This window comes from Lissotriton helveticus, chromosome 5_1 (assembly GCF_964261635.1).
Source record: "Lissotriton helveticus chromosome 5_1, aLisHel1.1, whole genome shotgun sequence".
Taxonomy (NCBI): Eukaryota; Metazoa; Chordata; class Amphibia; order Caudata; family Salamandridae; genus Lissotriton; species Lissotriton helveticus.
This window is the reverse complement of record NC_136065.1, coordinates 1,573,477,204-1,573,505,065: the sequence shown is the minus strand read 5'-3', so window position 1 is coordinate 1,573,505,065 and position 27,862 is coordinate 1,573,477,204. Positions and strand designations below refer to the sequence as shown.

The 27,862-nt window shown below is 43.3% G+C and overlaps 1 pseudogene; it reads right to left on the bottom strand.

Moving 5' to 3' along the window:
- Window positions 1-7,768: 7,768 nt before the first annotated feature.
- LOC144752698 (uncharacterized) overlaps window positions 7,769-27,862 on the bottom strand; it is a 48,943-nt pseudogene continuing 28,849 nt past the window's right edge.

The window sequence follows — 27,862 nt, the reverse complement described above, 5'->3', positions numbered from 1 at the left end:
GAGGTGCTGGGGTGGGAGATTCCTCATGATCCGAAGCATGCGATCTTAGGCATCACAGATGGGTTGGACGGGTCCAGACATGAAAAACTGAATTATACCTCAGCAATAGCGGTGGCGAGGAGGGATATAGTCTCTGTTTGGAAAAGCCCTGACACTCCCACAGTGGGGCGTGGCGGGCAGGGGTCGACTGGTACACCGCACAAGAGAAAACAATGTATGCAGCACGTGATTGCCCCAAGAAGTATCGTAGGGTTTGGGGGAAGTGGTTGGGGGGCTTTGTTCAGTCTTGTAGGGGATTCTCCAAATGCTGTCCTTTTGACTTGTATGCACTTGACCTTTGGATTGTCAAGACCATTGTATGCATTCCTTTGCCATTATGGAACCTTGGTGATTGGTTGGTATTTTTTGTTAAAGTCAATAAAAACTTGTTTATAAAAAAATAAATATATATTTACTGGTTTTACGCTGAATGCTGGCTTGTAGCGGGTCATATTAACACCAAATGTGCATGCACGACATGAACTGCATTTGAAAAATCAATTTTTGGGCACAGCCAGTTAGGGCTGGATCCCAATTCAGGGTTACTACTGACCAAAGAGTTTTTCATAGATGGGGCTAGCCTAAAAGTCAGGGTGGGTTTTTCGGGGAGGACTTGACCGAATGTGATATCTGGGAGTACTATGGGCCATTGTTTATTGACAATAGACTTATTTACCTCTCCCGTTTGCTAAAAATGATGATTAGCCTCCTGATATCGGATTCATCCGGAGCCATAGGATCACTTACATTGTTGTGTTTAGTACTGCTTGGGACCTTAAAAAGAATAGACTCCCTGGGTTTTGCATTGACTTTTACTTTTGCTTGATTTATAGTATCCAGATGAGAGCCTTAAACTAAAAATCTATCAGTTACCTCCTTCTGACACAACCCCAGATCATCCTCTGAACTACAGATGTTACCCATTCTGAGAAATTCCCCATTTTGAATACTTCTGAGATTTCCGGGGTGAAAACTAGAGGCGTGAAGGATTGAGTTTCCTGACGTTTCTTTTGTGAAATGAAATGAAATGAATTGAATGAAATGAAAAAATAATTTATTAAGCGCTACAGCTGCCCTGAGGCGTCCAGGCGCTGAACTAAAAAGTGCCTTCAAGAGAAACAGAGCAAGAAGCAAGGAACTGCTCATTCAAAAAGAAAAGTCTTGAGTTGTTTGCGGAAGCTCAACAAGTTGGAATTAGTTCGCAAATGCAAGGGGAGAGTATTCCATAATTTGGAGGCATTATAAGAAAAGGATCAACCTCCTGCTCTCGCTCTCTGGATTCTGGGAACATTGGCCAAGAACGCAGATGAAGAACGAAGAGTTTTATTGGGCAGATACGGTGAGATCAGGGAATGGCTAATTTCTGGACCCGCTTTCCAAAAGGCCTGGTGAGCGATACACATGGATTTAAATTTGACTCTCTCCCTAATGGGGAGCCAGTGCAGAGCTCTTAGCCCAGGCCTTATTGGGGTTCTGCGTGAAATTCCGAGCAAAGCTCGGGCCGCACAGTTTTGAGTTCGTTAGAGTTTCTGTAAGCTGTACTCTGACCCCCCAAGATATAAGGCGTTATTGAAATCAAGGCAAGATTGGATAAGGCCCTGTATCACTATCTGCCTGGCCTCAAAAGGAAGAAGTGGGAGAATCTTCTTTATCATCCTGAGGAGGCCAAAGCAGGTTGCCGCCACCTTGGTAGCCCGTATGTTGAAGGTCAATGATTTGTCTAACCATACCCCCAGACTTTTGATGTTATCTCTGGGAGTGGGAGCTGTCCCCATGCTCAAAGGCCACAACAGCTCCAGAGTGGAAGGGACTGCCGGGCCCAGGAGCATTAGCTCTGTTTTATCGTCATTGAGCTTCAAACAGGACTTCATCATCCAGCTCTTGACCTGCTCCAAGCAAGTTGTTAGATTGGGCGATGATTGGAGGCCATTCTTCTGCACAAGGGAGACCACTAGCTGGGTGTCGTCCGCATAGGAGATGATGTTAATACCATGCGGATGAACAATCCCAGCCAGCGGCCTCATGTATGCATTGAAGAGCGTAGGACTCAATGAAGAGCCCTGTGGCACTCCGCAGCCCAGAGGCCTGCTTGACGAGACAGATATGCCATCAAAGACCTGGAACGTTCGGTTAGTTAAAAAAGACTTGAACCAGACAAGGGCTTCTCCCGATATACCTAGGTCCGCGAGGCGGCTTAAGAGGATTTTATGGTTTACCGTATCGAAGGCGGCACTCAGATCGAGGAGGATCACTGCCACTGATCCTCCCCGATCTAGAATCCGCCTCGTCTCCTCTGTCACCGCCAGCAGGGCAGTCTCTGTCCCTTGCTTGGGCTGGAAACCCGTCTGGGACACATCAAGCAGATGGTTATCCTCGAGAAACTGAGTTAAAACGATGTTAATGTGTTTCTCGAGGATCTTGGTTACCCAGGGATGTGCAGTTTGGATTCCTTTCAACCATTTTTAAGACAGAATTGGACATCCAGGAACTCGATTACTTGGCTATTAATCTGTGCTGTAAACTCCAGATTCAATGTGGCGTTCTTGATGTTTTCCACAAACAATACAGCACTTTTCTCTGATCCCCTCCAGATAATAAAAACATTGTCTATAAAACGCCACTAACTCACGACATGACTTATTCACCTTAAGGACCTGCTCCTCCCTCCAGCCCACGTGTAAACATGTGGAGGTGGGGGAGAAGCAGGCTCCCATGGGTACCCCCCACCCCCCTTCAATTGCTGAAAAATCTCTTTACCAAACAAAAAATGGGTGTTAGTGAGACATAATTTGATCATTTTTAGCAGTATTAGGTTATGATTGTAAAAACAGATTGGCTTCTTATTAAAATGCTCGACCATCCCTATGTTCTGTTCTTGTGTATAATGAAGTGATGTCCATTGTTATCAGGATATAATCATCAGTCCGGGCCATTTTGTGTATTTTTCTTGAGATAATCTCCTGTCTTTCAAAGAGCGGAGAGACGCCATCTTGGGAGGAGAGGGGTCGCGCTCTAGCTGTTCGCCACTTCCGGGGAGAGTGGATTTAAATCCATGCTCGTTCGGAACCGCAGTGGACGCGCCGCTGGCACGCCTAAGGCAAGCCTGCCGGCACCCAGCCGGGACCAGGGGCCAGTACCCCTGCACAAATTCCACAGATCACCTATACCAGGGAGTAAATGTACAAGTATAATAAAACAAGTAGTGATGGGGAGAATCCCAATGAGCATACCATCACTGCGCCGCGGCCAGGGCGACTGACGCTGGAATCTGGGGATCAGGGTTCGATCCCCGGCTCCGGCGGCAGGTTAGCCCAGCACCATGTGACTCTGGGCAATTGCTTGCTTAATCTTCCCGACGGCCCCCAGCGCCTAGAGACCCTTACGGGTGATTGTGCGCTTTACAAATGTGGATTAATATTATTATTATTACTGCAGGCATAGGCACATCAGGGAAGTGTGAAACACACACTCTTAGGCAAATAACGAACCGGAACACAGAAACGAAAACCAATACGTCATCCAAGAGCAATATACATGGCTGGAACTTAGGGTTGATTAATAGTAGATCACTACCAAAGCACACAACTGAAATTCAAATTTTACTAGAAGAAACCAAACTTGATGCACTATTTATTACTAAAAGCTGGCTAAAGGAAGAATCCCTGCCTGATATAGTCATGGCCCTCCCGCCAGAGTATGAAATCCACAGATTAGACTAAATTGGACAGTTAGGGGGGGGGGAGTCACAATTTTGAAGGAACTCACTAGCTCAAAACGCATCCTGTCAGACCTGGAAAGTCTACAATTGATTCAATTAGTAACATCAGCCACCCACAACAAAGGGCATTCCCTAGATCTGGTAATCACAAATAACCCAGATCTGAAAGTAGCTTCACCAACACCAGTCCCCTGGTCAGATCACTTCTTTATCCCAATAGAATTAAAAAAGCCAGGAAGACATAACGATGAAAGCTTAGCCCCCCAAAAAATGGAAAAAAAGATGCTGGGCAAAGATTAAGCCAGAATGGGAAAGAATACTAACAAATCCAGTCAGTCCAGATACAATTAAACTAGGATCAGTGGAAGAAGGCTATTTAAGATGGGAAGCATGGATCGACAAATCTCTGGACCAAGTAGCCCCTAAATTAATGACAAAACTCAATACTAGAACAAGAGCCGAGGGATGGTTCAACCAACAGCTCCTTTAATGAAAAAAGCAGTGCAGAAGGCATGAAAGAGAATGGAGGAAAACCTATTATCCATCCCTAAAAGTCGAATACAAAAAGGCCATCAAACTATCACCAGAACGTAGCCAAGCAAGATTCTTTGAGGAAAAAATAAACAACGTCCACAATTCCGCAAAAGAACTATTTTGAGTAATTAAATTACTATCTAATATAAATCCCACCTCTAGTCCCACTGAAACATCGTTAGAGACATGTAATGAGCTAGCTAAGTACTTTCTCTCGAATATAACAAACATATTTAGTAATTTCAAGGACGTGAGAGACAGTCTCAGAGGAGGATGAAGACAAAGAGTCAACACCCTTACAACAAATCTTGACACAGTTCCCCTTCCTATGGAACTTCAGGAGGTTATAGCACTGATGGAAAAGGTGAAATCTGGCTCTCTGCTAGACCTAGCCCTACCAACATTTTCTTAAGACTGTCACACCCGTCATCACACCAAGCTATTGAGAATACTGAATCAATCCCTAGAGTCAGGGGAACTCCCAGGAACGTGGAAACATGCAGTAATAAAGCCCCTACTAAAGAAAGCTAATGCAGATCTGGGAGAGTTGGGAAATTGTCGACCAATATCCCAATTACCTCATGCAGGCAAACTGCTAGAAAAGCACGTGAACAGGTACTTGTCCGATTATCTGGAAAGCAATCATTGTCTACATCCAACCCAGATGGGCTTCCGAGCACAGCACAGCACAGTACGGAATCTGCACTCTTGGTCATGGTAGAGGTACTGAGACAAACATTTTAGACCAGGGGAAATCCGCTGTGCTCCTCCTGTTGGATTTGAGCGCCGCCTTCGATATGGTGGATCATCATATACTAGGTAGAAGGTTAGCCAATATCGGGATACAGGGTAATGCTCTTAAGTGTGTGCGATCATTCCTGAACAAAAAAACCTTCCAAGTTCAGGAAAACTCTGCCCTCTCGGAAACCATGAACTTAGAGTGTGGGGTTCCACAGGGATCGGCCCTGAGCCCCACCCTTTTTAATGTTTATATGGAACCCCTTACAGAGATCGTACAAGAGTTCAATTTATCAATGACCTTGTACGCCGATGATACCCAATTAGTGATATCATTAGACTGAAAAACAGCACAGACGGGGAGAAGCTGTCTCCCTGCTTGATAAAAGTCAGAGAGTGGATGACAAAAAGCTGTTTGAAGCTAAATGGGGGAAAAAACAAAGATATATTATCTCTTGGGAATAAACTAACACCCAGCCCCATGTTTGCCTGGCCAGAGAGCTTCGGTAAGATACCCAAGCCAATAGATACAATCAAAAGCCTAGACTTCTGGTTGGAACCCGATCTATCTATGCGGACACAAGCTACGAAGGTAGCTGAAATCTCTTTTGGCCTACTAAGAAGTATCAGGCAAATCCTGGATAGAGTACCAACCCACTTAAGGAAGACAGTGATCCATTCTCTAGTCACCTCCCGACTGGACTATTGAAACTGCAGACCGTGCAGAATGCTGCAACTAGACTGCTCTGTAACATCCCCAGTCTGGAACCGGTAAAAAAACACCTAGCAAATTTGGACCGATAGAGGCAAGAATAAAATTCAAAACGCTAATTATCACACACAGAGCACGTAACAATAAAGGACCATGGAAGATCAAGAAGCTTATCTCGCCATATATACCAGGCAGACCACTGCGGTCCAGAAGAGCAGATCGTCTGACACAAACAAAGGTCAAAAGAGAAAGATGGGGGGAGGGTAAAGCTTTTTCACATCTAGCTCCCAAACTTTGGAACTCCATTCCATCAGAATGTAAAAAACTAGATAATGAACTGCAATTTCGGAGGCGAATCAAAACGTGACTGTTCAGGCAATATCTTTGAACAACCTACCTACCTTAGGGCAGCCATGCGCTTTACAAATCCACCATAATAATAATAATAATATATGATGATAAGCTTGTGACAAATTATTGCAAGAAATAATCAACGTACTAAGAGACTTTCTAAAAGAGTTTCTTTCTTGCCGATATGATTGACTGCCCTGGTATTGGTGTAGTTCCTTTTTGCACTTTGGGGATGAAGTAAATCACTGGTAACACCGGGAATTCATTGTTGAACAACAAAAAGTCATCCTTTGAAATTAGCCCTTCTCGCCTCTACTGAGCCAGATCTTCTTTTACTGCAGATTTGACAGCCCTGACTTTCTGTAGTGAAGATCTTCTGTAGCATCCTTTATCATATAAGTGCCTGTAAGCCTCTTTGAGATATTCCGTCTCCCGCCAGAGTACCACATTATCGCCTTTGTCCTCTTTGTTTAAAATAATTTCATTGTTGTTGCTCAATTTCTGCATTAGGTTGTTATATTGCCTTTCCTGATGTTTACATTTTCTGTTATCTTTATTAGTTTTTCGGTTGAGCTTTTTAAATTCATCTACAACTCTATTTTTAAAGATGTTGACCTCATCCCTGGGCATCATTGCCATAAATGTTGAGGCTGGTTTGAACGGGCTTCAGAGTGTTCCTGAAATGTCACTGCCTGCTTTGCTCATTGCTTGTTAAGTGAACATGGCCGTGTTGTGAGGTTCATCCTCATCCACGAGTGTTTGTAGTGCTTTCAGGGTTTCCACATCAGTGGCCGGTAGAACTTAGTTCTCGTATTCTTTTCAAGTGTCCTCAATGTTTTGCATAGTTTGATCCCTTAGTGTCAGCTAGTGTCCCGTTCTTTTTATTGGTGGTAACCTGCAGTAAATTTAGAAATAACGCTTCTGCCACAGCTTTCCTTTTTAATATTATGGATGACAATGTTGCAGATCTGGTGCTCTTGTGTTTCTGCCCAGCGCCTGCTACTCGCACACCTCCCCACCTGTTGGTTTGTTTATTTCTAGCACTGTTTTACCATTGGTTTTTGCTGTGTCTCGTGGGACCTCTGACTCGTTAAGCGTTGCTGATACCACCTCACGCCGGGTGCTTTTCCTTCCTGACAGGGGGCTGCCACTGCGAATTTCCTTCCAGATAACTAACAAAAACACGCTGTGTTTGTGAAGTGGTGGCTTTTGTATGTTAATTTGGCATCTGTACATGGCTAACAATCTAAGACTTGCTGGGTTAGCTCCATAAATATAAAGCAGCCATATTTAAAACACATTCCCTGCAGAAAGATATGAAAATCTCCTTATGCAGGAAATGTATAAGGTATGTCCTATGTAAACTTTAATTGTGCAGAAAGGTTTACAAATTACAACACAAATAGTATGCCAAAAGAGTGGGAAAGAAAACAAGTAACTTTTTGTACCGTGAATGATCGACTGCTATTTGTTATGCTGCGGTTTAGGTTAAGTTCCTTGAACATGTCAAACTCACTGTTGCAAGTACCATGCTAATGTGCTACAATGAAATACATAGAGTTGCTAAAGGCAACAGATAATAAATATAATATACATATACCACAAGCATACTGAGAAAAAAAGGTTGTTAATGGAACTTTATTGCCGTTTACTTGGTTAGGTAGAATATCAATCACTTACTTTTTTAATTGTTGGTTTTCTGCTTGTAAAGTATTCATTTCTGCTTGTAACCATACACACACTTCATTCAGAGAGGAACCAGGGCCAACAGAGTATCTTTCATTTTGGTTAATAATGGACAATGAGTTATATAGCATTTCCTTGGAGAGAAAGTAAATCATAATTAGTCTATACAAGTGGAAATTAAATTTTCTATGCAACTTAAAAAATAATAAAACATTACCCCATTGTGAAATGATGGACTATCCTCAGTTAACAAATGTAAGTATTCCTCATTGTCATAAGGGAACAACTACAAAAAAGGCAACCATTAGGCCATCATTTATACTGGTGTACATGTCAACGTTTTCCATTTGTTTATTCACATTTTAAAGGTTATGTATATGTGCCTTATTGAAGAAATTAATGCACCATATTAATTCTATGTTTTAATAAGGATCAAGCCTGTTTGCAGTGATAATAGGCAGAAGTTATGTAGTTGTTAAAAAGAAGTTTCAGCAGCAAAACGCATGTTGCGGTCACTAATGAAAAAGGATGGCATTCATGCTTAACTATTTGCCAATTTTGTATAATGGCAGTACTCTGTTAGCTATTCTTACCTCATGGTCACCACTTTTGTTGCGTGGAAATGTGCCATCGTTGCAAGGGGTATGGTTCACATCCACATTGCTGCAGATGGAAATTCACTGTAGGCCAGGCTGTGTGACTGAGACCGAGCCAAAAATCGTTGTAGTGTCAAAATATTTGTTGCCAAGTGTTCCATAATTTTGTGATCTCGTTTGCAGGGTCTAGTAGGTGTTACTCCATTGCTCGAAACTGCCAGCTCTAGTGTAGGAAATATTTTTTGGGGTATTAACTGGTGAGGTGGTGAAGGGAAGGCATATTTACGTCCCTGATCCTTTAATTTAAGAGGGGATTCCAAGAAAGTTTCATTTGCAGGGTATACTGCTTTGCATTTACTTGTAGATTTCGGATGAAGGACACTAGCCATCCCTGATAAAAGGGCCAGGATTTAATTATCTGCAAGTTAATCTGTGAACTCACATCACCAGGATAAGAAGCTGTCCTTTAGGCATAAGCTTGGCTAGCAACTCTTACATTATCCTGCCCATTCAGCTTGGCTTTATTTTTTCCTTGCATATTTTCTCTGTAATCTCTTTGTCTTGGAGTACACCCAACACCCTCTTAAGTCTTCCAGCGCTTTCCTGATTGCCTCGGTCGATTAACCATCCCAATATGAAGGTTTTTACTTATTTTGCTTACCAGATGATTGGAAAAGATTCATAACTTTGAAATGTGTCATTGGTGATTGACCGACCAGTTATATCTTTATTTTTGATCAGCCATTTACTAAGAACTTCACCGGGATTGTCCAAAAGGAGAAATTCTCCATCTTTTCTAACACAAACTGAATGTTCGCAAGCGAAGAATAGGTCATTGAATGAAGCAATGATTGTATCCTGCCAGACATAAAAATCAGGAATTAGTTTGTGACTGGTTTAAGTTTCAGAGGTATAATACACAGCATATCATAAAGTACTTAACAGATTATTTAATTGGAGAAAAGCATCACAAAAAGTACATGGACCTAGTGCAGTTTACATCGAACATAAGCATATTTTGGAATACAAAGAAGTGTTTAGGCCTCCACTGTGGGGTATTGAGGAAACTGCATAAATATCCAGTATGTGGTTACTAGACTACGGTACTTCAGATTCCAATTAATGTAATGTAAATGTAGGCATATCCCTATTGTGCTGCAACAATCTGCCTCATTGCCATCCTACTACTCTGCAGAAAGCAAAGAAGTTGGCGTTGCTTGGTACCACAATACAACTGTCCACACCATAACCATGGCCCATCTCATCCATTCCATCACATGCTTCTAAGGGTAGAAAGTGACCACTGTGTGCCCCATAGGACTATGGGAAAAGACTTATGAGGCTGGCTGCTGGAAAAGAAAAAGCTGGAGTGGGGCTTTCTTGGAATGAAAGGTAGTTGGAGCAAGGGAACTCCCATGTATCTGGCCCATAAGCAAACCACTTGAAGCTCAAGGCAACAGGAGCAAAGACATATTTGGAGACTGTGTGGCAAATGCCATAGAAATACTTGGATACGTTGGGCCTAGTGGTACTGTTCACAAAGCACTAAATGCCAACCACATGTAACTTCAACATAACGTGTATTTGTAAACCATATTTCCACCCAAGGGCATCTCGGCGATGAATATAACATGTTTATTGTTACCCAACTCATTTGATCAACCTGAGAGCATCTCGGCGATGAATATAACATGTTTATTGTTACCCAACTCATTTTATCAACCTCAGAGGGGTGAATGGTTGAGTGGACCTGCCAGAATTTGAATCAGTGACCATTAACCATTATCCCACTAAGCCACCAGACCCAGCTACTTCGAGGCACCAAGAGCATAGAGAGAAGTTGGAGACAAAGTAAATACGAGGGAGAGAACAGGAAGTCTACTGTACACAAATAGGTGAAAGTATGGGTACTGAAACATTGTTTCAAGCGTCATAAAGTATGGTCTGTGGTATGCCAGAGGGCTGCATGTACATGGTGTCAGCAGTGAGTCATTGGGTTATTTTGAGGATTTAATTCCACACTGCTCTGTAAATTATACCCCCAGTCTCTAGAAGAGGAATATATATATATGACATTACTGTGTTATGCTGTATCTCGGTCACAATCCCTCTACTGCACCCTGGAGTAAGCCCTCTCTATCTGATATTACTACTTTGAGTGTTACAAAAAACTCTTGACAAAAACCCCGAACAAGCTGTGCAATTCCCAGAGGTGGGTAGATACAAACAACCTACCTCCATCGTTAGACATTGGGAACCATGGACTATTAGTGAACTCTGAGGCAAGACTGTAATATAAATCAAAATGTACATTTTAAAATGGCTGAATTTACAAGACCTATTTTAAGCTGACATTTAAGTGATAAATCATGTGGCATTGGGGGAGACTTTTTACTATTACCTTGGTGCCATGGACATTGCATTTATGGCTCCTTTGTATTGCCCATGGAAAGGTATTCCAGATTAACAAAGTCTTATTAACCTTGCTTCTGATGACCCTGCCTGATGCATTGGAGTGATGACTGCTGGCAGCACTGCACTGAGGTGAGTACTTTGGGTAATCGTATTCAAAGCTTTATTCGAGGGATAAACTCATAAAAGCACAAACATACATTTAAAAGAATATATCCCAAAAAAACAATTTTCCTTGATTATACATACTTTTAAAACATTTTTACATACATACAAAATAAAAATAAAATAAATCTTTCATATACATTACACAGCAATCACCTAAACCCTAATTAAATTACAGTAGTGGAGATTGCCCTCCGCCTAATGGACCATGCCCACCCCAAGTACTTTGCTGTTCCTAGAACAATAGGCATATCAGTGGTTGTGCAAATAATTTGTAACGCCTCAACACCCCTAGATGTCCCTTGATTTCTGCAAAGGTGAGCTAACCAAACTCTTCTGGGGGTGGCGTAAGCTTTGCACAGGAATAAAAAGTGACCTATACTTTCCTTAATTGCACCACAAACCGGGCAGCACGAGGTGGTTGCATTCCTCCACCTATCCGTCAGAGATCTCAAGGGAAGGGCACCTGATCTTAGCTGGAAGAAAAGCTTCCTATCCCCTGGGTTGGTAATGCTATCCCAGTATTGTTCCAATAAAGGACACAATTTAATTTCTAGGAAATGCCCCGCCATTGTATCTGGTCTCGTACTATTCCAAAGTCTGCTATCTATCCAATCCCAGTATAAACCTTTAATTATATTTTTACTTGGAAAGGGTTCCCCAGATGGATTATCCCATAGGTGGGAAAGGCCGAGGTCACCTAGTGCATTCCTAAGATTTTTTAACCATACAATTTTATGGAAGGTGTCGGCTTCAATTATGGCAAGGAACCCCTCAGCATAGTGCCTTATCTCTGGAGTAGTCCAGAGACGTCTCCAGTAGAGAATCGGGCGCAATCACGCTCGGTCACTAACTGGTCTTCTCCCTAGATCAAGGCCAAGCGGGATTAGTGGTGTGCTCTGGGGGAGACCCGTGATTCCCCTAAGGAACCTATTCTCCGATGTTTGCAAGGTTAGAAGCCTGTCAAAGCCCCACAGCTCGGCCCCATATAGGGCAGACCCAATAGCCCTGGCATCGTATACTGCCAGGACTGGTTTTATAGGCTTTGTTTTTGATTTTTTATGTTCCAGCCGGAGAGCCCCCGAAATCTGCTGGTGCCTCAGAACCGCCTTTTCTATGTGTTGAGACCATTTTAGATTGTTAGCTATCTGCACACCAAGATAGGTAAATACAGTAACAACCTCTAGCACATAATTGTTCAGGAGTATTTTAGGCCGCGGTCTACGTTTCTGTGAGAAGGCCATTAACTTGGTCTTACCCACGTTCACTTCCAAGCCATGTTCCCCACAGAAGTGATCAAAGATGTTTAAAGCTCGCTGTAAGCCGGCCGGTGTTTTAGATAAAATCAAAGTATCGTCGGCGAACATCAGGATCGGAACCCTGAGTCCCGCCAACGAAGGTGCATCGACACTGGCATCCAGCATCCGAGCCACAATTCTGTTAATAAATAGGGAGAAAAGCAGGGGGGCCATGGCACACCCCTGTCGTACTCCACGACCAATTGGGAAGTCGGCAGAAGATTCACCGTTCGTACCCCACTGGACTTTAGCAAAGTTACACTCGTGCAACCTCATTATCAGAGTAAGTAACTCTGCCAGAAGGCCTATTTCGCTCAAGACTGCCCAGAGCTTTCTCCTTGGAACCAGGTCGAAGGCAGCCCGCAAGTCGACAAAGGCAACATACAGGCTGCCCTCGCCTAGCACCACCGTCCCCCACTGCAGCAGAGCAAAACGAAACACCTGATCGACTGTGCTGGTAGCCCGCCGGAATCCAGCCTGATACGGGGACAGGGCGTTGTACTCGTCTACCCAATCCATTAGCTTGTTAACCACCATCCTCCCCACCACTTTTTGAATGGTGGCAATCAAACTTATCGGCCTATAATTGGCCGGAAGGGACCGGTCCCCTTTTTAGGTCTCGCCCTGCGATTGCAGGCCAAAGGCCTGCTGTCGCAGAGCGAGACTATTGTTATCATTCCGGCTTTCAAGGACTGAAAGGGAGCCGGAGAGGACAACAGACTGTCACGCGCACGCAGCAGCAGCAGCAGCAGCCTGCCGGGATCAGGTCGCGCGCATCAACAGGCTCTTCACAACACATGCACAACACACATACAGCCCCCCCCGCATACACACACACATACATACATACAGAACCCCCCCATACACACACACACACACGCACACACACACACACACATACACAGAGAACCCCAGGCGCTTACACGCACATCCCCTACCTCGTCTCGGCGTCTTCGCGCTCCCTTGCCCCCGCTCCTCTGGTGCGCGCGCACCACAGGTTTCGATTCCCGCGTCGGCTCCTCTACAGCCAATCAGGATTCCCGCGTCGGCTCCTCTACAGCCAATCAGGAGGCAGAACTCCTTTTAGAGATGCTCCCTCTCTGGTCCGCTACCATTTTTTTCTTTTTTAAACAGAAATCAAATACAATATTAAGTATACATTTTCCCCAGTGATGCAAGTGAGTGCGGGCACTTAAATAACCCATTCAAGTATCAGACACCACATGACAACTAAAAGCGTGCTCCCAATCAAAACTCTAATTGCCAAGAGTCTGTCCGTGATCAGCGGAGTGTCACCGAGGCGGAAGGGCTTAATTTGTGCCGGTGCTTAGCACCGGCACCTAATTATTAGGGCCGGGTCTACAGTCACGCATTAAGAAGGGCACCGTCAGTAATTTGATTTATAATGATTCGTGGGTGGCACTGGCATAGAGAGCGTGTGCTGTGCTCTGCTGTTGTAGTACTGTAGGTGCCGCTGTCACTTAGTTACCGCGTACTGGTGTAAAACACTTACTGCCTTAAATGTGGTGACGTCTGAGTCTGACGTGACTCACTGACTCCGATTCTCAATTTCAAATTTTCTCCGTCCTCACTCTTAATGACTTCAACTTCCGGCCGCGGATCAGTGTTGCCGCCGCAGGCCCAGTGGGCGGGCTGGTCTTCTTCTGGGGGGTTGGGGCTGTGAGCAGGCAGAGGCAGCGATGCGCGCGCAGATTTTTCATTTTAATGCGCGCGCATTCGCTTTAATCTTGACACGGCACGCCCCAGCATACCCACAAGGCCGCATGCACCTCACCACCGCACCGAGTATCCACTGGTGGTTGAACTTCATCGCGCCGCCGTTCAAAGAAGGGGGAATCGGAACCTGGACGACGTTGAGGTTGGCTGCGTTGAGGTGGAGTAGACTACTGAGGCAGTACATCGCTCTGCTCACCAGGTGAGGGTGAGGCATGGCCTTGGTCGGCCGCCGGCCTATAAATAAAGCTGCGCAATTAAAGCCAAATATTTTTTCTTTAGGGTTGCTTTCCTCAATGTGACATCTTGCATACGCACAGTTATGCACCACTATGAACGAACTCTCACCGTGTTCATTAGCGTCTTGTGTGGGTCCGGCTGTACACCCTTCTTAGCAAGATGTATCTCCAAGCCTTCTCCAATTGGTTACTGAGATGCAAATCATTCAACATGCCTAAAATAGTCTAGTTAAACATCGATTTTGATGGCAGGAATTTTTTTTGCAGAGTTTTATATAGCGCGAACCAGACCCGAACTGAATCCGGTATCAGAGCGCTTTACATAGTACCAGTTACGTTACATGAGGACACGCATTAATTTTAGGCACGGGGAGATTAAGTGATTTGCCCAGAATCACAGGGGGTTGATTACCCACAGATTTGCTTTCTGATGGGCGTTTTCCACACTCACCATCTTGCCACACTTTGCTATTGTAGATCTGTTTCCATGTTGGTGGTCCACCCCTCAGATCCATTTATCTCAACCATGGCTGCAATTTTGATGTCTGCTGTCTTGGGTTAGGTTTTCATGTTCTACAACAGGGATGACTGCTGACAAATTATCAAGCTTCTTAAGGATGCATTACTCTTTTTCCCTCCTCTGCCCAATATCACTCTGTCTCCCCAAAATCTTTACCCCGACTCAGAGGGGGCCTGAAAATATTCCACTGCCTTTAGGGCTTTTTTTTGGACATTGTACGTTGGAGATCCACTTCTCTTCCTGCTGCTGGTCTATTAGCTACCTATCAACAGTGTCTTCATCCAGCCCCCATCCACGGACTCCCAGTTTGGCACAGCCTTGTTCAAGAGGTTTGTTCTACTCTTGCAAATGTCCCAGTGCTGCATAAAGGACATGTAAAGATTAGTTCCCTCTACAGTGAATAGCGTAGGCGCAATCTCTGACCTTAGCAACCACACTTAGCAGCCAACTAAAACACTTCCTAGGACAAGGGAACCCAACAATGTCATCTGTGCTCAGCCATGTTGGTCAGTAAACCTTGGAATTGGAAATGAAAGCGTTTTCTCTTTTCTGAACACAATGGAGAGCCATTACCTCGCGCAGCAGGATTTCTTACCTTAAAATATTATAACTCTTGACAAGGTTATTCTCATAAATATTTATAAATGCAGTCAAGCCCCTCTCCGGTTGATTTTTAAAATACTGATTATACACGTTTGTTGCTTTATGGCCTATCTTTCAAGTTAAGAAGTTAGAATATTAATAGAATCTTCAAAACAATGCATATTTTAATTTATATGGTATTCTACAAGGGAGGAAGACATACGATTTAGGGCATGCATGGACAGGAACAATGTGAGGTAGTAATGTAAAACCTGCTATGTGGGACGATGGTTTGTGGTCTCTGGAGTTGGTATCTGCGAAAGTGGTGCAAAGCACAACACCATGGTTTGGGGGTCAAGGTTTTTATAAAGCAACTGATGCCTGTCATAACCCCCCCCCCGACTTTCAGCTTCTTGTAATGTGCCTGCATTCACCATATACTATGCGGAAGGACTGCGCCATAATCAGGACTAACTATGAATATAAGATCTTATTTTTTGGGAGAGGGGCAAAGATCTGGAGCAGTCTGAATAAACACTCACACACACATAGAGATGTGGTGGTAGAGGTATTTCTAACACCAAGACATTCAATGCAACTTCATGGGGTGGCGCTCCTGCAGCACTGCTGGTGCCTCAAAGACACGATATAGTATGTTATGGAACCACTGATTTATGAATCCTGCTTTTTGTGCTGCCAATTGCTGAGGACAGATGAAACATACATCCTGTGCTAAAAGGGATAAATACATTAGTTTATATATTTAAATCAATATGTCACTTCACAAAACAATAGTCCCACTTTAGCTAATTCAAATTTAAAATTTCTGTAATGGACACATGAAAATGTTCTCAAAAAAAGCCCAAGAGATTAAATCAAGTAGGCACTTGAGAGGTGCGGTTATGGTGGTGAGATCCTGATTTCTGACAGAGCCTTTTGGTTTATTTTTCTCACGTAAGATATGTAAAAGTTGTATCTTTGAACTTGTGACACACAATTAGACTCTGCTAAAAAATAACACAAAGCACATTTGTACATACCCAAGTATTGTTCCCAAAATCATCACATAGAGCACTGGAATATTTCACATGTCCCTTTTTAAGGCATTAGTCATTTTAGCCAATTTATTCCAAAATTGTGCTGTAAATGCACTTTTGAGTTCATCTTTTTCAAAATGTTCGCAGAGTAGGTGGAACCTCCTATCAAAACCTTACTTGAGGAAGGCCCCCTTGCTGAAATTCAGAATGGGTATTACATCTGGCTTTCAGCAGTGTGAATTGAGAGTGTGGATGGCGCCAATAGATTAAGTGGGTGAAACCAGCGGGGGAAGTGGGAGGAGCCGGTGGAAAAGTGTGAGCGGCCTCCTAGAAACATTTGAGCACCTGCACTTAATATTTTACAAATTAAGCACTGTGGAAGTCCTCATAACACGTTCTGCCTGCTGCAAGCTTACACTTTTTTCACAAGGCAATTTCCAAACCACTTCTTTAATTCACAAAGTTCGGATTACACTTGACAATGCATTTACTTATGTTTTCAGTGCAAGTAAAATTCTTTACGTTGTGCGACATGTCTTGAAGTGTGTAGTACCTACAACCTTACGCATAAAAATTAGAATACATAAGTTACCCTCTCACCCTCACCCCCTCACCCCCACACACCCTCAATCTCAAACCCCTCACCCTCACAACCCTCTCACCCTCCCTCACCCTCACTCACCCTCACCCTCACACACCCTCATCCTCAAACACCCTCTCACCCTCACACATCCTCACCCTAACACACCCTCACCCTCAAACCCCTCACCCTCACACTGCCTCACCCTCACACCCCCTCACTCACCTCACCCCCACAACCCTCTCACCCTCACACTCACATCCCCTCACCCTCACACCCCTCACCCTCACCCACCCTCACACCCTCACACACCACCACTCACACTCTCACACACCCTCACCAGCATAGCATAACAAAACATAGCATAACAAAACACAGCATAACATAACAAAACACAGCATAGCATAACAAAAAAAAGCATAGGTTAGCAAAACATAGCATAGCATAACAAAACAACGCATAGGATAGCAAAACAAAACATAGCATAACAAAACGTAGCATAGCAAAACACAACATAGCATAGCATACCAAAACACAACAAAACATAGCATAGCATAACAAAATATAGCATAACAAAACAAAGCATAACATAACAAAGCATAGCAAAACAAAACATAGCATAGTATAACAAAACATAGCATAGCATAACAAAGCATAGTATAGCAAAATACAACAAAACATAGCATAGCATAACAAAGCATAGTATAGCAAAATACAACAAAACATAGCATAGCATAACAATACACAACAAAGCATAGCATAACAAAACAAAGCATAGGATAGAAAAACTAAACATAGCATACCAAAGCATAGGATAGCAAAACAAAACATAGCATAACAAAACATAGCATAACAAAAAATAGCATCGCATAACATAGCATAACATACCAAAACATAGCATAACAAAACACAACACATAGCATAACAAAACATAGCAAAACACAACAAAATATAGCATAGCTTAACAAAACACAACAAAACATAGCAGAGAAAAACAAAACATATAGTAACATCGCAAAACATAGCACAGCATACCAAACACAACAAAATATAGCATAGCATAACAAAACAAAGCAGAGCAAAACAAAGCATAGCATAATACAACACAACAAAACATAGCATATCATAGCAAAACATAGTATATCATAACAAAGCATAGCATAGCATAACAAAGCATAGCATAGCAAAACATAGCATAGTAAAACATAGCACAGCATAACAAAAAACAGCATAGCATAACAAATAAAAGCATAGGATAGCTAAACAAAACATAGCATAGCATACAGCATCACTCAGCACCACCACAGCATCACTCAGGGGCACCACAACATCACAATGCGCCGCCACTGCATCACTGAACGCCACAGCATCACTCGTTCGCCATCACAACATCACTTAGCGCCACCACAGCATCAATCTGTGCAACTATTCAACAACAGCTGGTTCAAATATGTTGTCTTAATGTTTCAAGCTATATTACAAATGTAACAAAAAGATGTTAATATTTCACTTCTGTTCTTGGATTTTCTTAACAATAAAATACACTGAACATAATCTTCACAACAGTTATTTACAAAGTTTAAGCTATTGCCATTATAAAGTACAATAACTTTGATTTAAGTATTAATTATTAAAAACATTAAAAGCCATTGTTATTTGTAATATCAATACATGCAAGTCACGTAAATATGACACATATTGCATTACAAATGCTACAGGTGTCACATTTGCGAAAATTATAACTATTGGCATTGTAAATGACAAAGCTATTATTTTCGCTATTTTCAAAAACAAAACATGAATAAAAAATGTGTCATTTACAATACCAATAGCTCAAACTTTCCTAATGCGAGACCTATTGCATTGCAAATGCTTGTTTATATATGGGTATAATAGTTGCTCCCTTCCATAATTCTGGGACTGCCGTTCCCTTTGCAATTGCATTTCCTAAAAGGAAAACATACCTAGCCCACCTCGCCTTATCGTTTATAAAAACATCAGAGGGTATCCCGTCTAAACCTGGAGCCCTTCCCCCTTTAGCAGCACAGATTGCAGCTTCAATTTCTTTAGGGGAAAATAAATTTCCAGTTGGGAATACAGCTGGAATTACCTCCACATCATTAAACTCAGTATTCTCCGCATATTGGGGTTTGAAGTACTCCACCCAGGCACCCTCTGCGACATTATTGTCGGGTTTATTTGGGGATCCACCTCTGCCCCACTTGACAATATTCCAGAATAACCTGGAATCCTTAGCACCCGAGGCCTCCTTTAGGTCTGCCCAATACTTTTCATCCCATGTTCTTTTTGCTAGTAATACACTAGCCTTGTAGTGCTTCCTAGCCTCACCGATCACTGCTTTATCCCTGTTCCTAATTGCTCTTCCCAAACTTACCCTAGCTGCCCTACACTGGCGATTAAACCACCTATCTGGTTTCGGTGGTTTTTTCCTATTTGCATTATTAGACCTCAAAAAATGCGGTTTTAAAAGAGAGAAGAGGTTATTGTGTATATCCGTTATTTCTCAAGAGCCTGGGATTACGGAGTTTACAGCCTCCATAGCAGTAATTGCAGTGTCCACCTCAGAACTTATAAAAACCATGGACTCTGCGTTTGCCAGTACACTCGGCCAATTAAGTCTGCGCATGTCGTTAGCCATTGTGGGCAGTAGACCATCACTTATTTGAGTGTTCCCTGGTATGACCATCCACCAATCATGAGTCACACAGAGGGGATTATGGTCACTTTCCAGTCTAACCTCAATTTTCATGTCACGTACCGACTGCCACAGATTAAGGCTGCATAGAACATAGTCTATCCGACTTTGGTTGTGACCATTGTCGAATGTAAATGCACCTTCCTTATCACCCTTCGTCCTCCCATTTAAGGCTCTCAACCCATGTTCCAAGCAGATGGCGTTCAGTTGTAATATATCTTTCGTCCACCGCTTGACAGGAGCCAGATGTAAAGTCGGTACACCCCATTGAGTATCCTCTTCTTGTCCTAAGGGGTCCTCCGAACTATCCAATGGTTCGAAAGTCCTATTTAGATCACCAGCTAATACAATTTTATTACCCAAGCACTGTGACTCCAAAAATGTGGCCAGGGCCTCGAGGATGGGTGAACTCCCATTGGTGCTTCCCCTAGCATAGATATTATATATATCTATCCCTCCCCCCTTTTCAGAGGTTATTCTTAACATTTGGATGTCTTTACATCTCAAATCCACCACTTTAGTTTTTATCTGAAGACTTTGTCTTACCCAAATAGTTAGGCCTCCCATCGGTCATCCCCTAGAGCCTCTACTGGCCGGAATTGAAAAATGTAAGTATCCAGGAAAAAATATAGGGTCGCAAGCCCATGTCTCCTGGAATAAACAAACTTCAAATTCGTTGATAAAATCTATCCAATGAGGGGAAGTCAACTTGCTACTCAGCCCTGCGATGTTCCACGAAAGAAACTTCCCCAAACTGGGACCGTCCTTGGGTACTACTCCTAAACAGGGCACCCCACAGTTGTTTACTGAAAAACCATCATGCCCCTCCCTCCCTCGGGTAGTATCCTCTGTGTTATGGTCAGCCTCCTGAATACCAATAGTACTTAATGTGATTGGTTCCTCGTTTTCGGCGACCCCAGAAATTGGAATACACTCCCCACAAGTATCCTCCGTAATTACAGACCTCCAACCAGTTCTTAATTCGTTAGTTTCCACATTTTTAAACAAAACAGTTGGCACAAGCTTCTCACATGTATCCCAGAGGGTCATACCTTCCCTATTATTCAGGCAATAGTCAAAATTCTGTCAATGGACCCATCCTAGATCTTGCATTACATTGGGATGATTATACATTGGTCCATTGTAGAAATTGCTCCGTTGTGATGGTACAGGGAGAGCATCAGAACCAGGGGAAGGGGAATTATTACGGTAACCCAATTCATTGATCCTACCAACTTGGACTCCTGTTCGTCTTGGATAAAAAAATGTGAGATCAACCACACCAATCCCACCACTGCTTGTGCCCCAATTTTGTTTCGTAAGTATACGTGCCACCCTGGGATCTTGGAAATTAACAACTATACACTCCCCCCCCCCCCAAGCTCTTCGGAGTACAACCTATCCAGTCTGTCCTTCTCACTCCAATAATCAATCCATCTACTTTCCCGGGCAGTGGTCTATTTGCCTTCAACCAGTGCACTACCTTGTTTTTTAACATCTGGAAAGATTCTCTTTGGCCGGCCAACAGAGGAGGTACATTGGTGAGGACAACCACAAAGGGATAGGAATCTGGGGTAAGATCCATTGGGGGTATCCTACGGGGTACCTTCATTGGAAGGATGTTGGGCAGGCCAGTGGCAGAAGCAGCAGGACAGGGTATTGGAATACTGGGTAGTGGTTGGGAACTATTCGATGTCATGTTGTTACTTTTGGAAATATCTTTGTTACCTTTAGCAGAAACGCCAAGAGAGGGCTTTAAACTGCTTGTTGATGGTTGGGAGCCATTAGATATAGGGTTGGCACTTTTAGAACTCACTTTATTGCCCTTCGTCACAGTATCAGGCAACTTAGATTGTTTGGTGGCACTAGTACCTGGGCGGTCCGACAAATCTAAGTTGGTCTTAGAGATTTGTCCCTTCGACTGGGGTTTACTTAAGATGCTAACTATGGGGGGAGGGGGCACAGTAGCGGACACGCCACATGCCTGGCCATTTAGTTTCGGAGTATTAGTGCTGTCCCCATCCTAGGGTGGGACTTGATCAGGGCTTTGGTGGAAAAAAAGTTGTCTAAGGTAGCCTGCTCAAAATGGTCTAACCGATCAACTAATTTTTTAACTCGCTCCTCGATAGGAATCAGGAGAGCCCTCATCAACTTCTCCACCTCAAGAAGCAGGGCTGGAACAGAAGATAATGTCTCAGCTGGTCCCATCGCTAGATGGTTGTAAGTGTTAGATACAGGACTAGCCGGAACAATTCCCTCCTTATTAATCTCGACTCCACCAGAGGCAGCCCCAGTGAGCTTAGAAGACGGGCGCAAAGATATTCCAACCTTCCTTATTTTTATCGGATGTTTTGGAAGATTGCACTTCTTTGTGGCAACGCTTCTTTTCCTTTTGGTACTTGCTTTTGTATTATCTACATAAGTTATCATACTTGGTTCGATAGTGGTTACCAGTCCTGTAGATAAGCCGGTTGGTAATAAAGGCGAAGTGCAAGACAAGATGGGCACATTAAGATCCACAGACAAGCTAGCCAACAGCTCTGATGGGGGGGGAAAGGCATAAGGCGTTTCCAATACAACTGGCAGGGTTAAAGATGACAGGGGAGGAACCAATGCAAGTGCCGGGAAACCCGGCGGTGGCCGTTTCTCCAAGGGAATTTTTAGAAGTTCAATAGATAACCTACGCTCGGCACGGCTCTCCGCCTAGGCGATTTCTTTATCGATATCTTGGGTTACCCGACTAAAATATTTGTCTAGGGGGCCCGAAATAGCTAAACCCACTTCAGGCTGAGTAGGGATCTGGGCAATGATGTTTGAGGGAGAAGACATACTTTGTAACCAACAGTCAATAAACAGAAATATATGAGCTCTCAAACAACAAGAGACAAACTCTGTCGGGTCGTCAGAAGCACAATATCAGAGGGTGGGCCCAGCCCAGCCTCCTTCGGCCTCTGACGGCCGCAGACGGACCCGCCCTTGTCCCGGGCTTCTCCCGGTCGCTCCCGCGCAGCGGAACTAGATGGTTGTAATTATATAATAAGTGTAAGAGGGGAGGAGCATGCAGGGAGAGCGGCCCAGGTGCTGTCAATTGGGTCTGGCAGGCGCTCCTGGGACTTGAAGTCCTGCGCCTGCAACTCGCTCGCAGCCCTGCACAATACAAGCACCCACAGTCATAGCCTCAGGCGAGAGGTGACGAACTCCACAATTAGGCTTGGCTGGTGATGTTGAAGATCAAAGCCCCCGCACGAAGCGGGACCCGCGAGCAGTAGCTGTAAGAACAGGGAGAGTTTCAGCAACACTGAGTCCCAGCGTGAGCACTAGAAAAAAGCGTCCCAACAAAGATCCTGGGGCAAAGGTTTTTGAAATGCGATGGTGGGGAGGAGCATGCAGGGAGAGCGGCCCAGGTGCTGTCAATTGGGTCTGGCTGGCGCTCCTGGGACTTGAAGTCCTGCGCCTGCAACTCGCTCGCAGCCCTGCACAATACAAGCACCCACAGTCACAGCCTCAGGCGAGAGGCAACGAACTCCACAATTAGGCTTGGCTGGTGATGTTGAAGATCAAAGCCCCCGCACGAAGCGGGACCCGCGAGCAGTAGCTGTAAGAACAGGGAGAGTTTCAGCAACACTGAGTCCCAGCGTGAGCACTAGAAAAAAGCGTCCCAACAAAGATCCTGGGGCAAAGGTTTTTGAAATGCGATGGTGGGGAGGAGCATGCAGGGAGAGCGGCCCAGGTGCTGTCAATTGGGTCTGGCAGGCGCTCCTGGGACTTGAAGTCCTGCGCCTGCAACTCGCTGCAAGCCCTGCACAATCTTGCCACGGGTGCCCATCAATGTAATCCTGTCTGATGGGATTATTATTGCAGCTTTAATCTTAGTAGCTCAGGATGATTTTCATAGAACACAAGTTGCTCCTATTATAGAAAAAGTTGGAGATGCCTGATCTAACAACCTAGCTCAATAGGAGTGACAGTTGACAAAATTTTACCTCTGAGAACCTTGTTCTGCCTTACCTGCACAACAGCCTCCTGTTTACTCAGTAGTAGCTGGTGAATTAGGAACTCAATGGGACATAAAAACCTGCTGGGAACCTGGCCATACAAAGCAAATATCTCTTCAATTGAACTATAACTTCCATGCTGCAGCAGTGATGGAGGCACCCTGACTCCAGGGGTGTAACGCAGGCCTTACAGCCCCTGCTTAGGGGTGGGGTTCTTTGGCATGTGGAGGTGATGCCTTCAGAGGCCCCCTTTCAGCCCTAGGCCAGTGAACATCTGAGATAAGGGAGACTTAGAACACCGACATGCAGATAAGCCAGCAAATTAACCGTAAAGCTGAGCCCTGAAATTGTTTGTTTGATTTGTAAATCATACAAACATTACAAAATATGAAAAACTTTCTTCACAATTGAAAGCATGTGAAATATTTGGAAGCTTTGAGATTAATACATCACGTAGTAGCATTGCACTGAGAAGAACTTACAATTTAACATGGTAATCGCATTGTTTAAGCAGGGAAGTTGTGGTTTATTGCGGACCTCTAGTTTAACATTCTATAAATCAGCCTGTAAAGGGTATCAATTTGTATTATTTTTGTTATGTTAACGCTTAGTTTTTACCTCTTTGAGCATTTCCTGTAGTGTTTAGCACAAACTTGACTAAGTATTTTCAGAGGCCTGGCTTGTTCAGTAATACAGTGGGGGGTGGCGCGGTTTAAACTTTAGATTTCCCAACAATCACGCTTGCATAGCTTGTTAATATATTTTATTTGTGAAGAAGGACATGAGGGGGCTTAAGGGGCAGTGGAAAGTGATAGCAGTGCAACTAATGACTATAGAATACATTTATATGGAGGGGGGTTACCACCAATGTCCCCTCTAACTCTTTTCCTCTGTGTGCGGCAGGGGAGGGTCTCTGTGCGCTGCAACAATGGCTGTGTGTGCCAAGAACCAGACCGCACATGTGTGCAGTGCCAAATGTCACTCAAAACCTTTAATTAAAAAAGTGAAAAGATGGTGCATTTTCACTCATACAGCAACACAATAAGGGTCTAAAGGCCGGTTTGCAAATTGCATAAACACGCTATAACATGAAATTTTTGCACAGGCAGGTATACTTCAGGTTTAGACCAGCACAAGACTCCAACGGTGGTACAATCATACGATTTTACTAAATATTCTTAACTGGAGCACTGTTCATTGAGTGGGGCAATGTTGAGAGCCTGTACAATATCACATATACACAATAAGTTACAAAATTACATAACATATTTACAATTTGATGTGAAAGCTACTGAGTAATGTTGGGCTATCCCGCCAGAGATAGTTTGTAAAACTCTGATATCCAGGCAAACATGAACTGTGGGAGAGGGCCGTTCAGACACGTCAAGTGGCATCACTAGATGGGTGACAGGGTTGCTTCTCACAGCGATCCTTGCCATTTTTCCAGTGCTGATAAACTCTATTCAGGTCAACTTTCCCATTCAGGAAGTCGGCCTTTGTCCTCATCCGCTTATCAAAATGCTTCTGCTCTAGTCTATTCCTCAATTTACTCTTGATAGTATTCATGAAGCTGAATCCTCGTTCACAATCTGCTCGAGATGCTTGAAATGTTGCGCAGACATCAACGAGCTAAGACACCACACTATACTGAGCCGCATTGCGGACAGTGAAATTCACCATGTCTTGAAAGGTGGTAAATAACCCACTCTTTACATGTTCTGCCACCACATATTTCTAGTCTCTGTATTGTCGAACAACATCTTCTGGTGTTTCACAATCACCCAGGACCAAGACATTTTTATACTTTTCAACAAGCCTTTGTATATTCTCAGTCCAAAAATCAAAATGGACTGAGATTGTGTTGCTATTGCCTGGATTTCAAAACGTGCCCATTATTTCAGTTCATCTTCAGAGAACCTTTTTTGCATGTGCTCACAAGAAGGGAAACAAAAGACAAAATAGGCCCACTGTCAAACTCTTGCCTTTCCTTGTACAACACCATCAGATCTCTTACATTACTGCTCCAAAAGACAGTGTCCCCCAAATATTGTTCCTTAATTTGGCCAATCGTTGCTCTTGCAAACTGTACAGCTTCAACAGTTGTCAAATAACTTTTTGGGAACAGTTTGCACAAAGATGCAAATTCTCTCAGAATGTCATTAAGTACTGCACGGGTGTTGCAAGGATCCTTCTCATACACAGAACTGTGCACAGAGACCCAGGACAACAGTCAATGGTGGTGTACCATAAACTCACCTCAGTACCTAGAAAAACCCAAACCAGCTAGCATTAGTGTCACATTAGCTCTTTGTCCTATAGCAAAGTAACCAATTATTAGACAACCTAGAACATGCGACTTAGGACAAACTCAGGAATGGTGGGAAGGGAGAACACTCTTTCGTTATACTCTCACACCAGTCCACAACAGGAGTAAATAAGAGACGCAGGCAAGGTTAAAATATTTATTTTAACGGCGTGCTCTCAGGTGCAGTATCTTAGCCAACATAAGCAGACATCTGATTAGAAATAATATGGTCAGCATTGCTACAGTTCCATAAAATACAAAAGGAGAAATCATATTATAATGATGGTGAAAACAGGTCTCATAGCGCCTAGTTTTAACACCCTCCCTATATAGGAACTATGTTTATAAACTAAAGAAGGTATTTTAGGCTTGCTTGGGGGACCCCATTACCTTTCCGCTCTGTAAGAGTAAATCACATTTTAAAAGTTATGTATATGTGCCTTATTGAAGAAATTAATGCATCATATTAATTCTATGTTTTAATAAGGATCAAGGCTGTTTGCAGTGATAACAGGCAGAAGTTATGTAGTTGTTAAAAACAAGTTTCGGCAGCAAAAGGCACGTTGCGGTCACCAAGAAAAAAGGGCTGGCATGCATGCTTAACTATTTGCCAATTGTGTATAATGGTAGCACTCTGTCAGCTCTTCTTACCTCATGGTCACCGCTTTTGTTGCTTGAAAATGTGCCATTGTGGCAAGGGATATGGTTCACATCCACATCTCTGACTATTGCTGCAGATGGAAATTCACTGTAGGCCAGGCTGTGTGACTGTGACTGAGCCCAAAAACTTTGTAGTGTCAAAATATTTGGTGCCAAGTGTACCATCATTTTGTGATCTCGTTTGCAGGGTCTAGTAGGTGTTACTCCATTGCTCGAAACTGCCAGGTCTAGTGTAGGAAATATTTTTTGGGGTATTAACTGGTAAGGTGATGAAGGGAAAGCATATTTTCGTCCTTGATCCTTTAATCTAAGAGGCGACTCCAAGAAAGTTTCATATTCACAGTCTACTACATCGTATTTACTTGTAGAATTTGGATGAGGGACACTAGCCATCCCTGATAAAAGATCCAGGATTTAATTATCTGCAAGTTAATCTGTGAACTCACATCACCAGGCTAAGATGGCTAAGATGCTGTCCTTTAGGCATAAGCTTGGCTAGCAACTCTTATATTATCCTGCCCATTCAGCTTGGCTTTATTTTTTCCTTGCATCTGCAATCTTTTTGTCTTGGAGTAGACCCAACACCCGCTTAAGTCTTCCTGCGCTTTCCTGATTGCCTCAGACCATTAACGATCCCAGTATGAAGGTTTTTACTTATTTTGCTTACTAGATGATTGGAAAAGAATCATAGCTTTGCAATGTGGCTTCGAGGATTGGCCGACCAGTTTCATCTATATTTAAAACCAGCCATTTACTAAGAACTTCACCGGGATTGTCCAAAAGGAGAAATTTTCCATCTTTTCTAACACAAACTGATTGTTCGCAAGCAAAGAATAGGTAATTGAATGAAGCACTGATAGTCTTTTGCCAGATACAAAAATCAGGAATTAGTTTGTGACTGGTTTACTTTTCAGAGATATGATACAGAGCATATCATAAAGTAATTATTAGATTATTTAATTGGAGAAAAGCATCACAAAAAGTATACGGACCTAGTGCAGTTTACATCGAACATAAGCATATTTTGCAATACAAAGAAGTGTTTAGGTCTCCACTGTTGGGTATTGAGGAAACAGCATAAATATCCCGTATGTGGCTACTAGACTAACAGTACTTCAGATTCTAATTAATATAATGTAAATGTAGGCATATGCCTATTGAGCTGCAATAATCTGCCTTATTGCCATCCTACTACTCTGCAGAAAGCAATGAAGTCGGCGTTGCTGGTACCACAAAACAGCTGTC